The following is a 16,214-nucleotide window of genomic DNA, read 5'->3' as shown; positions in this document are numbered from 1 at the left end:
ATTCTGTCAAACATTTAAGTCATTAATATGTGAAAAAATAATATATTCTCACATTTTAAAACCATAAATCATATTATTCTAACTTAAATCCTTAATTTTATTTTGATTATAGATAAATTTTTTAAAATAATATTTCTATTTGAATTTGTTTTTTATAGGGAGAAATACTAAATGACTTTAAGGTTATTCGGAAAGATTCAATTTAACTCACCAATATAATCCGAATGTTTATAAAATTACGTCAATTTAACCCCAATTTTATTCAATAAAAAGACATAAAGATTATTAGTATTATATTTTATATTAATTATAATTATATATTTGTATGTTAATATTTTATTTTATCCCAATAATCTAAATTTATAGCATAGATATATGGTAAAGTTTAATTAAAACGTAAGAAAGATTTTATTTTAAAGGAAAAAGAAATTTGTACACTAAGACGTTTTGAGCACATTACAAGTGCTAAAACATTTAGAAAAATCTGGTTAGTTAGCATATTGTATGAAAAAAAACTCAGTCAACAAAGTTGCACATAACAATAAATTGATTATAAAAGAGATAAGGTACTAAAATAGACCTAAGGTTTTTAGGGAAGTACCAATTTAGACTCAACGTTTAAAATAACACCAATATAGGCTTAACGTTTACTACATAATATCAATTTAGGCTTAACGTCTATAACATAGCATCAATTTAGGCCTCACGTACAAAATAACACAAATATAGGCTTAGCGTTTATTAAATAATATGAATTTAAGCTTAACGTTTATAAAAATATATCCAATTTAAGCTGAATGTCATAATTAAATTAATCATATTATATTGTTTTTCTATTAACTTTATATGTTATCTTTTTATATTGGTGCTATTTTGTACGTGGGACCTAAATTGATGCTATATTGTAAACGTTAAGCCTAAATTGATATTATGTTGTAAACGTTAAGCCTATATTGATGCTATTTTGAACGTTAAGCCTAAATTGGTACTTCTCCAAAAACCTGAGACCTATTTTGGTACCTTATCCCATTATAAAAACTAATTTCACTAATAATTAAATTAAATTGAACAAATAAAACAATGAAATGAAAATTAATTGAAAACGTAATGCAAAACTCACCTAATTAACCTAAATACTAATTAATTCCCCTTAAAAAAACTGAGCAGTGCTTAAAAGGTTAATTGAAAGAAAATTAAATAAAAAAGATTTGGGCAAAAAAAGTTGAGCCTTAAAGGGGCCGTTGGAGTTTTCCTAAAGAAAAGGAGGCCCTGTTCGGAATTTTAAATTAAATAGGGGCAAAAAGATAATTTTGTATCTTAAATTGGATCTGAACATTGATCATGATTTGATCAAACGGCTCAGATCAACCCTAATCTTACCCCTATAAATTCTTTCTTTTCAGTCTCTCTCTTCATTCTATGGTTCTCTCATCTCTTTTGGCCCGCCGATCTCTATTCCATCTTTGTTTCCTCTCTCTCTAGTGAAAACCTAATTTTTCTCTTCATTCGACCGATGTTATGCTTCCCTCTTCTAATGGTGACAGTTGCATGTTTTGGTTTGAGGACTCCTCAGCTTCGCTTCCTTTCGAGAATCCATCTGGTAAAGAAAACTCACTTGTTTTCATGTTTTTTCTTCTTCTTGTCCTCGAATTTTCTAATTTTGGCTTTGGTTTTGCCAGATTTTCTCTTGAACTCTGGGTCAGGTTACTTATGTGACTGTTTGGGTTGTTTATAGTGATGGGTTATCTCTGGATTTCGAGATCGGGATTCTTCTTGTGCTTTTGACAATTATAGCTTGCTGATACGGATGGATCTTCTTCTTCACGCTTTTCCTATTTCTTGGGATCATCTCTGTTTCTCACTTCTAGGTAATTCCTTATGAGATTCATACTATTTCTCTGGTTAAATTTCTGATATACTTTCAAGGATTAATATTTGTTTATTTATATATATGTGACCATAACTAACTAGATTGGGTTTATATGGAGTTCGTTTTATGGTAAAGAAATTAAGCTTTTATTGTGAACTTTCATAGATTAGTTTCAAATTTACACTCTTATACAAGTATACTAGACAATAGACAGCTTAAAATGTTTTGATTGGGTTGTGTAAGGTTATCTATGTTGATTGCTCAAACTTGTCAGAAGATGTTAGCCTGGGGGCTGTGGCTTATGGTTTAGGGGTTTAATGTTGTTTTAGTTGCCTTTGGCTCATATGAAGGGGTTTCTATCACTCTTTTTTGGCCTTGTAGCTCCTATTTTAGGGGGTTCTTTGGGTTTTTAGTAATTTTGGCTCCTATTTTGGACGTTTCTAGCAGTTTTCTGTTCTCTTTCGAGTCTCAGTATGCGGAACTTCAAATGTACCTTGAACACCTGATAAACAACCAGTATTTGCATCTTGTGCAAATTGTGCAGGTGACTAGCTTCCATCTTTATCAATACCTTGTAAATGTAAAATCATCGATAAAGCTTCGCTAGCTATTGGAGATTCACACATCTTTGCTCTCATATTTAGAACCACGTTTTAAAAAATGTCTTTTAAATTATGCTATGATATAAATAACTCAAAACTTCATTATGTCAATGTCATTCATGGTATTGATTCTTGATTTTATAATTTAGCTGTTTTTTTTATCATTTTATTGATGCTATTTTCAATGAAAGCTCTCATAGAATATTTTACTTCAATAGTAGATATTAGGAACTATAAAAAAAAAGAATTAAAGAAGAAAGGAAGAAAAAGCAAGAATAAAGAGAGCTAGATTCCTGACTGTAGGAAGTTTCATCATTTCCAAAAATCCACCTAGAAAATTCCATTTTTCTAAGTTTATTATATTTTATATAAATTGTTCTTGAACAGATGACAGTGGTAATGCTGCAAAGGAAAGTGGTAATTGGTCGGCCAATTGTTGAAATGCCATCAGATGAAGGAAACTCTGTATCTGTAAATCATATAATTCCTGCCCCTAAAGTCTATTGTTTTGTTCGAGAACAACCATTAAAATCTATCATTTTGGATTCAAAAAGTTGCTAAATCTTGTTTCTGGATTAAGTAGAAAAGGGATATATGAAGTTCGTTTTCTCTTTATGTTGAGTAATATGTCAGTGGTGTATTTCTTATTTCACTGTTTCTATTGGTCATTTTTTAAGAAATATGGAAATTATATGCCAACATCCTAATTATTCTGTAATGAATAGGCTTTTGTTGATTCATATTAATACTTGAGAAATGCTTTATATTATTTTTGGAAATCATCAATCATTGTCTAATTACACATATTTTCTTTTCCTCTATTGCCATTTCCGTAGAGGAGAGACTACTCAAATTCAAAGTGGGTTTGAAGTGTCATTCAGTATGGGTTCACTTGGCGATACCTTGTTCACCTGACAATTTATGGAGTAAGTCAGGAACCATTTAAAATGGTTTGATTTTGTTAGACTCTTTCTGCATATTGTAATTTTCTTTTTCCGCATGATGATTCAAATGTTGTTACTACTTACTAGAAGATAGCCTCCTTAGAAAGCTCACTTTTATATGATATATTTATATTTGAGCAAACTATGCAGTCTATACATTTATAATGGTAGGAGGCGTTAAAGGGATGAGATAAACCGTTCTCATGTTTGGCATGCTTTTGTGTATGGCTGTGTTGGACTCCAAATCTTTTATACTATACAAAGTGCAATTCAAAGTTTCTATAAATTAGGTTCTTAATTTAATTCTATTTAATTATTTATTTATTATTAGCTCCCTTCAATCCAAATATAATATTAATGTAAAAAATTATATTTATTTATGTATTATGAATTTTAATTATCAAATCAATTATTATTTATTAAAAAAACTGATTTCAATCTTCCATCAGAAACGTGTTTTTAATGGAAGAAGTATACTGACGGAACAAATTTCCGTCAACAATATTGTCAGAAACTTTGACGGTTTTAACGTCAATAAAAACGTCAAAAAGTTTTGACGGAACATGGCTGTCAAGAAAAACGTCAAACTCTTTGACGGAAATTCCGTCAAGCATTCGTCAATAAATTCCGTTAGCATTCCGTCAAAATCTTTTACTGACGTGTGTTTTATCCACGTTTTTCGAACCGTCAATGTTCCGTCAGTAAATTGGTTTATTGACGGAATTTAAGTGTTTACTGACGGAAATTTCCGTCGTAAACAGTGATTTTCTAGTAGTGTACCACCGTTAGTCAATTTGATATGTGTTTGCTAACGGAATTAAGCTCAAGCTACCATTTTATAAATTTTTAAACCACAAACCTGTGTAACCACAAAGTTTATTTTTTGTAATTTTTCCTTTTATTTATTATTATTATTTAAAACAGATTAAAAATTTCACTTTAGTAATGGAACGGCAGCGTTTCATTTTAGTGTTATTGCTTTTGGTCCCAATCCCCTCCTCTCCCTCTCGATTTCACTAATTCAGAAATCCCAAATCGGCGACCGTCGTTCCTCGCTGCTCTCAGGACCCACCCCGACCGATCGGTTGGTCACCGCTGCCGCATTTCCTCACCGTCGACTGAGAAAAGGCGTCCATTCTGAATTCTGCAGGTGATGGTAACATCAATTCTATTATTTCATTGACTGATTTGATTCTGAAGATTACATTAAATGTATCCTCTATTAGAGGGAGAAGGATTGAATACTTTCTGTAAATTTCGAGCTCAAGGTCCTCTCTTCTTCATATCGCCTCTCTGGAAGCTCTTGCAATCTGCCACTCCTCTTTACCTCCGTGCAACCTTGTCGTCGTTGAGTTGAGCTCATCTCAGGTGAGTTTATCTTTCACTTAATCTTGGTTTTCATTGTTCTTTCTGTCAATTGGAGTTTGTTATTAGAATCTGCCCATTGGTGTCCGTTAATTACACAATAAGGAATGCATGTGTGCAATCATGTTTGAATTTTCTCCCCACAGCTACTTGTTTCTAGTGACGGCTCAACTTGGTTCACAGTTACTCTTCCACAGCTTGGTTTAGTGCCTTCACCAGATCTTATGCAGTAAGTAGCAGTAGGAGGCAGAGTTATAGGACTACCGAGGATGATCCTTCAAGTGCTTCAAGAGAAGTTGCCGTATACAGGCAGAATTCCGATCCTCAGGTAGATCTAGTTCGCCTGCTTCTTTTTACAAAGGAATGAACGGAAATTCCTGTCATCAAGTAGAATCCAGTTTTAGTTCTAAACGTCCTCATAGTCAATCACTGGATATCTCATCTGCTTCACAGGATGATGAATTGGTTCAAACTATATGCTATTTAGATACAGAAACTCGGAAAAATTGGACCTTATGTGGGGAAAGTGTATTTCAAAGTGTCATTCAAATACACTTAGGCAGCTCGTACATTCTCACTCAGCTCGTACATATCTGAAGTTGAAGGTATTTCCATTATTTTTCTTTACCTTCTTGTTACATTTTGGTAGTAAAACTATGATTAATAACTGAGATTATTCATTTTTGCCATCGTTAACTGATGAAATGGTGTGATTATCACTGAGTAGTCGTGCTGATCATGCATCATTATGTGATAATTAATTAAATCAGGATTCACAATCCTGCTCATGTTTACTAGATTCTGTTATAATATATGTTACACTGAAACTCTTCTTCGTTAGCGTTCTGGTGTTTCCTATCCGTTTCCATTTCCACTACCGTTTCCTAGTTATATTTTTTTAGAAAGAACATTTCATGGTGTGCTTTTTTGTTTCAGTTTTCGTTTCCGTGCAATCATGGCAGAAGTTCATTTTATAATTCAAATTGACCCTTGTACTTGGCATAATTTGTCACTTTGACCGGCATTCTTCGATTTTGGCACATTTTACCCATGTACTTTAGCTTCTTTTTTGTAATGAAAATTTGGTTCTCACTAGACATTTAGTTACATTCGCGTGCGAATTACAGGTGACATGCAAGCAATTGTTCCATGTATTCCTTTATCTCCCTGTGAATTGTATGTTTGTAAATATAAGGAAATGATTTTTGAAGTCCAATCCACTAGGCGTATTTTGTTCATTATTTTGAGTAATATATCTCGAAGTACCTGTTGAATATCTTTCGAACACAACCAGTACATTCTAAAACAACCCCTACTTGAACATCTTTCCCTTGAACATAAACCTCCTTGTGATTTTGGGATTTTTTTTTTTATTCATTCAACTCTTCTATTTTCCGATTTGAAGTGAAGAAGGAAGGAAGGAAAAAGAAGTGAAGTTGCTAACTCGAACTCCAAATTATGGAAGATTTCATTGATACTAATATAGTTCTAAATATAGTCTCTTTTATACGATTAGAGAGAATAGTTAGATCTCATGTTGCCGTGTCTGTCTTAATGTACCAAAATTGAAGTAGACGAGCCCAAAGGGACAAACTTTACCAAGTAGAAGGGCTAAAAGTTTACTTTTGCCATTTAAATATGTCCTGATTTTTAGCACATGTTTATCGGTCCTTGTTAGATAGATTATTGATATGAAAATTTTCTTTGCTTGCAGGTGCTTTGGCTGTTTATGTTGCATTTCAAATTGAAAATATTAAATCCATAGCTGAAAGGTTTATGAGTAGTATCACGAATTCGATAGAAATGGTGCTGAAATGCAATGTCGAGGTTAGAATCATTGGAGTGCCAGATGGTGCGGATTCATTGAACTGTGCAATTCAAAGTGAGTTACAGGGTCAGAAGGAAAGAAAGGTAAATTGCACAAACCCGATCAATGATTACTCTGACTCTCAGCTAGAGTACTCCCTGAAATTATCCAGGAAGCTTTAATGCTGATATGGAAAATGGTGAAGAGAAAGAAGGAATACCGGAATTATTAATGCAGAGGATAGAATCGATCGTCCGAGAGCAGAGGTTAGAGACCGTCTGGTTACAGGCTATAGAGAAAGGCACTCCTGGTTGGTTGAGTCGATTGAAAACCGAGAAGAATCAGGTGCTGCCACAAGAGGATATCCATCAACAGAATCAATTGGAATCTGCAAGTTCAATGGGCCTTTTATCTCAGCATTGGGAAGACAAACTAAACCATTAACTCAAAAGTCTGAGGATGGAAGAATATGTGGTGCTCCATAAGGACCAGATCGGTAAACGAGCTGATCATTTCCCGAAATCTCCAAGCTTGTTGCACAATAGCAAATTTATAGGCAACTTAAACAAGGAAAGCCTGTCAGTCGTAACCTGGTCCCTTTTCTAATTGTTCAGTCTTCTGTTCAGTGTATTCATGAGAAATACGTATATTATATCCATCTAATCTCAAGCCGGTTTTTGTAACAGGAGGTTGCAACGGACTTTTGGAGTACCAACATAACTCTCAAGGAAAAAGGTAATCAACTTTTTTTTCCATTCTTTTTCTATTCAGAAAAATCTAATATTTGACTGTTAATTCTGCGCCGAGGGTTAGATTTTACAAACATTTTAAGTTCAAAACGTGTCGAACTTAGTCTTTATAGATCTATGTTTTAAAGAAAGATATTTTTAAATTATTTTCAAATGCAATGATGACCAATGGTTACGATGATGAGGACAAGGCACAACTACAGTTGGATATCTTTGAGTGAGGTGATTTAGTTGACTTGGTCTTTATATATCTCCTCGTAACAAGTTATAAGACTGCTAATTTTTGTAATTTAGGAGGTACTCAATTTTTTATAGTAAATTACATTGATAATACTGAACTTTACTCTAGTTCACGCTTTGGTAACTAGATTTCATTTGTCCCAAAATATATCTTAAGTACTAGACAATTTAGTACATTTGACCGGTCAATGCAATTTTGACCATTTTTAATTAAAAATTGACCAATTTTCCTCTCTTAGATTTTCTCTCTTCAACATGAAATTGGTTGCATTTTAGCATGGTTATTAAAGGTGCAAGGGGGTCCTGGAGCCTTGACGCAAGGCGCAACTTAAGGCGCACGCCCGAGCGACTCGAGGCGCACAAAAAAAAAAATCATAAATTCATAATACTAGTCACAAATAATCACAAATAATCAAATAACAACAATGAAACCATAAAATGCATGAGTTAAGTTCTAGTTAACTATTAAGACATGAGTTAACTGTTGTGATATGTGGAGTAAAAACTGTCAATCTTTCTCTATCCATGCTTTTCTTTTATTTTCTGAACTTGGAAAACCCTAAAATACCCTCAACCCTAAAATACCCTAAGGTAGCTGAGACGCGCGCCTTGCGCCTGGCTTAAGGCGCACCAAGGCGCGTGCCTGACTGACCGCGTCCGCCTTTGGGCTCCAGAGGCGCTGAGGCTGGAGCCTTAGTCAAGGCGCGCCTTAATAACTATGCGTTTTAGCGTTAACGATATTATGAGTAGCGAATTCTGTGATGCTCTCAAATTAATATTTTCTACGGGTTTTCTATTAGATAATTTTTCTTCATTCACAATCTCTGTTAGTGAGTTTTTGGTTTTCCTGTTGCCTACAAAGTAGTTTTTCTATTTGTTCTTTGTTGCCCGTGTGTTCTGGATCTGGGTCTCTGTTGTATCCGGGGCTTTGGTTATGTGTTTTTCTTTCCTTCCAAAGAAAATGGGAGTTTCTCAAGTATTCTTTTGCATTTCGTTTCACTTTGATTTATGCTCTCCGAAAATGGTATAAAGGGCGGCCCGGTGCATTACGCGTCCCCGTTAAGCGAGGGTCCGGGGAGGGTCCCACCATAAGGGTGTACTGGGGGCAAACCTTCCCTTGCCAATTTTTTTTGGCAAGAGGCCGCTCTCCGAAAATGGTATCACTAACTTAATTTCTTCATCTTTTCCTTTGTGTAATATCTACCCAAATCAGCAGAAAATTGGAGAGGGAGAGAAAATTTGGTCAATTTTTATTTAAAAATAGTCAAACTCGCGTTTGCCGATCAAATGTACTAAATTATCAAATCATTATATATTTTTTTGAACAAAATGAAATATAGGTAACAAACTGTGAACTAAGATAAAGTTCAAGTACCATTATGTAATTTACCCATTTTTTAGAGTAAAATATGAATAATAAAGTAATATGATGGTTACAATTAGATTGGTACTTTCAGAAATCGTTAATACACCGGATTCAAATATTGTTAGAGTTTTTTTTAATACAAAACCAACCCGAATAGGAGTAAGTTAGGTTTTTGTTTACATGGCACCAAATTAATTGGTTATGAGGAGAGCGTATTGAACATCTCACATTGTTAAATGAGAAAGCTATATAACTCCTTAAATATGTGAGGCAATTCTCACCTTTGAGGTACCTTTTGCATGCAAAAGCCTTTATTTACAATTAGTTTTTTACAAGTTAATCGTGTTGATTCATTTATGGTCCGAACCAATAAGTATCATCACTAATTCATTAATGTGCAGGTTACATGAATCATGTCATAGGACAACCATAATTTTTTCTATTTAAAAATGAAGGGGTCTGTTAACTTGTTTAGCATGTTCTGTTCCATAAACAGCGGGTCAATTAAAGTAGATAAATGATATACTATATTGAAATAAGGGTAATTAATTTATTAGTCCCTATATTTTGACAAAACACACTGTTTAGTCCCTATATTTTTAAAAACATATGGTAAAGTCCCTAACTTTTTTCTCAGTGAACTGTTTAGTCCCTAAGGTTTTTCTCGGTGAATTGTTCAGTCCATGCCGTTAGACTCTCATGAAGATTCTGTTAGTCAATTTGGATTTGCGTTCTTCTTTTCCTTTATTTTCCTTTCCTTTAAACTCTAATACATCTGAAATCAATTTTAAGTGTTCTTCTTGATTTTCTTCTTAATCGTTCAAATTTGTAAGCATTGGGTCTGTTCTTTTTCTTGTTTTCCATACAAATAGCTTCTTATTCTAAATTGGATTTCATCTTCTGAAGTTTGAAGGTAAATAGTAAAGGGTAATTTCATCATTTCTGAAGTCATAAACGGTAAAAAATCTAACAAACAGATGGAAGGACTAAACAATTCACTGAGAAAAAGGTTAGGGACCTTACCATGTGTTTTTGAAAATACAGGGACTAAACAGTGTGTTTTGTCAAAATATAAGGGCTAATAAATTAATTACCCTTGAAATAAATACAATGGAAAATTATTTTCATCGTGGCAAACAAAGGAAATATAAGAATTCTTTGAGGACTCAATTTGCAATTTCTCTCATTCAATAATGTTATTGAACCTTAAACCAGTTGTCTCATCGGTTCAACGTCTGGTCCGGTTTTCAAAACATTGGGTTCTTCTAAACTCGATCTTTTCTGCTTCCATTTTGTGATTTTCAGCATTAGAATCGCCAAGTCGATCTTCTCCTCTTCTAAACTCGACAGAAAAGTTAAATATATAACAAAATCAATGATCAATGGTTCAATGTGGAAAAATAATTGATCAGAGGTTTGATCTTTAAAACATGTAAAGTTTAGAAGCTTAATTATGCTTTTTACCATTTTAGATTAAATAATTTCCAAATACATAATTTTGAAATAAAGAAATTGGAAAAAGTATTTATAAAAACATATTCATGAATCTTTGTCATCTACACTTCACACGTGCGTCATTTTATGAGTAACAAATCAAAAACATATTTTGAGATGTAAAAAGATAAAAAAAATATATATTATCTTTTGTACGAATTAGCCAAAAAGAATTCAAAAAATTCACCGAATTTATAAATATTAATCTCAAATTTTATTATTAAATTATAAAAAACATAAATTTTTTTTAGAACTAACTTATATGTAATTAGTACAGAATAAGGAACAAAATATTTGTATTTTATAAAAGTGTTTGAAATTGATCCAAATTATCAAAGTTAGGAGTAAAATTGCTCTTGGTTATCAACGTTAGTGGTAAAATTGCACTATTTTAGACGTTAGGTATAAAATTGCTCCTCACCCGAAACATTTGAGTTAATTTTGCACCTTAACCCAATCGATAATGGTAAAATATATATATATTTTTTTTTATAATGGCGTATAAATATTTGGGTAATTATAATTTATTAGTCCTATTTTGAAAAACATATGTTTAGGGAACCATGTGATAAATCTGTTTCTTCTTCTTGTAAGTTATCACTTTGGCCCCTACACTGAGAATGATTCAAAAATTTACATTAAAATCCAAATAAAAACAAATACACTAAAATACAAATATAGTACTACATTCTCCATTTCAGAAATTTTGAATGGGATATTCATTTGGAATTTGACATGAATCACATGGAGTCCACGTGAAACTTATCTAGCTTTAAAGTCTATGCCAAAAGAACTAACATTCACATTATTGCTTAATTTCATTTCAATCCCTCAACACTACTTATCTTTATTCTTTTTAAGAAGAAAGATAAATCTTTTATTTGTAGGAAAAATAATAGTACATTTCAATATAAAAAATTACAATTTAAAAGAACATTAAAAAAAAGCTTTAATTTGCATTTTAATATTTGTGATATAGTAATAATAATGCACAGTATTTGAAATTGTTTGTGGTACAATTCGAGAAACACACTCCACCTAGATTTGACTTTATAATTCTTTTTCTCTAGAAATGATCTAATGATATTTCAATGGGTAGATGTTTTTTTTATGAGAGAGAAAGTTAATGTTTAGAAGAAAAAAAATTTCTAAAAAAGGTAATTTTGAAAAATAAACTATAAAAAATGTAGTTCCATAATAAATATGATATTAAACAATTTTAATTCTTGAAAATTTTCACGTGAAACCATATGTTATTTATTTGAAATTCATACTATATGTTATTTTAAGTAAAAAGTTAAAAATCACCTATGAAACTTTTTTTGGATAAATTACACTTATGGCCACTTAACTTTACCAATTTTAACATTATGGTCACTGAACTTCAACTCTTAACGATATGACAACTGAACTTTACACTTTCTAACACTGATGGCCACTCAACTTTAACTAACTCCTTAAAGTGACTATTAACAACCTCAAAATGATAATATGCAAGAATTAAAATTGTTCGCAACGACATTTAACATGAAACCACATTTTTTTTCCAAAATCACAGCTTTAGAGCTTTTATCTCTCTAAAAATCCACTTCCTCTCCTAACTAAACAACACCTAAATAATCTCAAAATGAAAATTGTTTTATCTACCAAACCATACATGTTTTGCCTGAGGTCCATCCAACCTAAATGTATGAAAAGGAAACTTGTTTTTGACTGAAGTGTATGAAAAGGAAAAGTGAAGCATCTGTTTGTACAAAATGAAGAAACATGCCAACACATAAGTAATATATATTGAAACAAAGACAATGGAAAGTTATTTCACAAAACAGACTAGGGTATATCAAATGGAGAAGATGAGTAAGAAGAAGTTGATGACTATTATTATAATTACGATTATAAGAATGATTTGGTTTTCTGATTGCTGTTTGGAGACTGAGAAAATTGCTCTCTTACAACTCAAATCTTCCTTCAATATTTCCAATTCTGATTGGAGTGGTGTAGCTGATTGTTGTACTTGGGAAAAAGTTGAGTGCAATTCCACTACAAGCCATGTTTCTCAACTTGATCTTTTTGGTATAATAGATTGGAATTCGGAAGAACGATATCTAAATGCTTCTTTGTTTCTTCCCTTTCAACATTTAAATGAACTTTACTTAGGGGGTAATGGAATAACTGGTTGCATTGAGAATGAAGGTAGTTCGAATTCTCAATTAATACACTAACTAATCAATGCCTTTAATTTGTTAATTTATCATCTTTTTGGTTTGCAGGTTTTGAAAGGCTATCAACTCTTACCAATTTGGAGATTCTTGATTTAAGTTGGAATTCTCTCAACAATAGTATCTTGCCATCTCTGAGTGCTCTTCCGTCTTTGAAATCTTTATACCTGGGTGGAAATAATCTGAATGGAACAATTAATATTTCAGGTGAATTCCTTAAATCTTGAGTTTTAACTCTGATATAATATATTGTCATCTCTCAAAACTCTTGATATATCATACAACCAATTCAAAGGGCCCGTCAATTTCAAAAGTTAGAAATAATATAACCAATTTATTAAGTAGTTATTTCAATTTCATTATGATTATAAAAGTTAGTGGTGGGCTATTCTTGTGTAGATGAGAATTTCCTTGGAAACATTAAGAGAGCATTTCCTTCTCTCAAACTGTTGTCCTTGACTAGTCTCAATATCAATGGCACCATTTCTATTGGTAAAGATACTTTACAACCTTTTAACTTCATAATTCCCTTATCTTTTCTTTGACATGCATAATTGTTTTTTCGTTTTAATAATATAGGATCTATTTTTGGAACATTGGAACATTTGTACTTGAATAATTCTGGTCTCGACACCAATATCGTGCAAAGCATTGGAATAATGAGATCCCTTAAAACTTTATCATTAAAAGGATGTGGACTTAGTGGCAACATACCTACTTCTCAAGGTATATATCATCACTTATATTTTTGTGTTATTTTTTCTATAAGTCATTATATATTTGCATAATTTCTTATTAGGATTGTGCCTATTGAAGCAGCTTGAAGCACTTGATCTGTCACTGAATGACCTCAATGGAACTCTACCTTGGTGCTTGGCCAATTTGACTTCCCTCTATTATTTGGACCTCTCTTACAATCAATTCAATGGAACAATGTTTTCGTCTCCCTTACAGAGTTTAACATCCCTCCAATCTCTAATTCTCTCTCGCAATCTCTTCCAAATCCCAATCTCACTCACTCCACTTTTCAACCTTTCCCAACTCAAATCCTTGATTGTTGATAACAATATAATATATGCAGACAAAAATGACCATAATTTGAGTCCAAAGTTCCAATTAGAGGTACTCTATTTTAATGGCTATTATGTTGGACATGGTGACATTGGAGCAATACCCAAATTCCTATATCACCAACATAACCTACAAGACGTGACGATCTCTAACATTAAATTGAGAGGAAAGTTTCCATATTGGTTGTTAGAGAATAACACAAGAATAAGACACCTTAATTTGAACAACAATTCTCTTTCTGGGTCTCTTCTTCTACCAACTAATCCTCATGTGAATTTGAGAAATTTGGACATTTCTGATAATTGTTTCAATGGCTATATCCCTTCCCAAATTGGAGCATACTTTCCAAGATTAATATCATTAGAGATGTCTGGAAATGAGTTTAATGGAAGCATTCCAGATAGCCTGTGTAACAACACTAGCTTATATGTTTTGGATATCAGTAGAAACCATATATCTGGAAGAATACCAAAGTGCATAGGAAATATGTCTAGACTTGGACTTTTAGATCTCTCAAATAACAATATTTTTGGATATCTACCTTCCAACTTTAGCTCATCCATTAATGTTGTCAAGCTATCCAAAAATAGGCTTCAAGGATCATTGAAGGATGCATTTTATTATTGCTCTAAGCTAATAATTTTAGACCTTAGCTACAATAATCAGGAAGCATCCCTTCATGGATTGAGAGACTTTCTCAATTAAGTTATCTAGTCTTGGGACATAACAATTTTCAAAGAGAAATTCCAATTGAACTTTGCAAGCTGAAGCAATTAAGTTTGCTTGATATTTCTCACAATAGAATGTCTGGCCATATGATCTCATGTCTACATTTTACAAGCTATGAGACTCTGTTACACAATAATCTTTTTCATACTCGTTTTTCAATACCCACAAAGGTTACACCCTTAGAGATTACAGTGAAGGGTAATACATATTCCTTTAAAGCAAGAATTTTGATTTATATGTCTCGAATTGATATATCGTGTAACAAGTTTACAGGTCAAATTCCTCTTCAAATTGGAGACCTTGGAAATATCAAAGTACTAAACTTTTCTCACAATAGTTTAACCGGAAAAATTCCTCCAACATTTTCCAATTTGAAAGAAATTGAGAGCTTAGACCTTTCACACAATAACTTACAAGGAACAATACCCCATCAGCTTACACAATTGACCAGTATCGCAGTTTTCAATATGTCTTACAATAATTTATCTGGTCGAACACCGGATGATGTGGCACAGTTTGCAACATTTGATGAAAGCAGTTACAGAGGAAATCCTTCTCTTTGTGGTTGGCCATTACTGAAAAGTTGCAATCCTCTAAAAACAACTTCAAGTGACAATGAAGAAAGCAACAATAGCTTCATTGACATGAAGACTTTTTACATGACCTTTGGTGTAGTTTATGGGATGGTGTTGTCAGTAATAGCTGCAGTTCTATGCATAAATCCGTATTGGAGAAGAGTTTGGTTTTATTATGTTAAGATGACTATAGACAATTCCTACTACTTTATCATTGATAATGTTCCATTTTTGTCAAAGTTTAAGTTTCCTATGTTTTGTCGAAGGATCTATAGATATGTTCGAGATTGAATAACTTGAAGTTATACATTCTATGTAATTTGTGTGCTTTTGAATTATATATACAACTTTAATTTGGTTTTTATTATTTTCTTGTTTTAATTGTAAGCCACTTTTTTTTTTTTTTTTGTATGTTCACATTCAAATCAATTGAACATAGGAAGTATGTCTCTCAAGTATATCTTTAAAAAAAAATGTCTCTCAAGTATAATGTTTTGGTTTCTATTGTCTTAAAATAATATCATTTTTTCATCGTAATGTTCCTTTTTTTTATTTTTATCAAATCTTCAAGTTTTCATACTTGTATTTAACCAAACCAAACTAGATTTATGTTAGAAAATTTTGAATAAATTATATATTAATTTAAATACCAACAAACACTTCCTTTTATGAACAATCGTATCCGTCGTGAACAGCCATGTTGTCCGTGTACAGTCGTATTCATTCGTAAAAAGATATAACCCTTGAGTTCTATTTATATAGAATTGGAATTGTCAAATTCAAAGACTAGAGTCTTGACTGTGGAAAAAATATTCTCTGAAATTTTTCTTATTCTCTGTCTGTTCATAGTGTTGTTTTTCTACTTCGGTGATAATGAGTCTACACACGGTTTGAGTTCGCTTGCTTAATTTGTTGTATCTTAGGAGACAGTCGTCAATAGCGACAATATCTGTCTTAAAGAAACTGCTAATACATACCTCAAATTTGTCTAACTCTTTCCTTTTAATTTTTAGTTTCATTGTTAATATATTTTTCTGTATTTGTTTTGTTTTTTGGTTAATCACATATAACAATTTAGTGGGTTATTAACATAACTTCTACAACAAAAATAAAGAAATTAAATTAATGAATGAACTTGCGAACTGAAGATATCGAATTCCGCTCCTTGTAACTCCTATGGAAT

General features: G+C 32.2%; 1 pseudogene; it reads left to right on the top strand.

The window, feature by feature from the left end:
• Window positions 1–1,404: 1,404 nt before the first annotated feature.
• On the top strand, window positions 1,405–15,368 carry LOC136203743 (receptor-like protein 14; annotated as a pseudogene).
• Window positions 15,369–16,214: the final 846 nt, after the last annotated feature.

The sequence above is a fragment of the Euphorbia lathyris genome, chromosome 8, assembly GCF_963576675.1.
Source record: "Euphorbia lathyris chromosome 8, ddEupLath1.1, whole genome shotgun sequence".
In the NCBI taxonomy this organism is placed as follows: Eukaryota; Viridiplantae; Streptophyta; class Magnoliopsida; order Malpighiales; family Euphorbiaceae; genus Euphorbia; species Euphorbia lathyris.
Note: the sequence above shows the minus strand (reverse complement) of the source record. Positions and strands in the feature narration are given on the sequence as shown.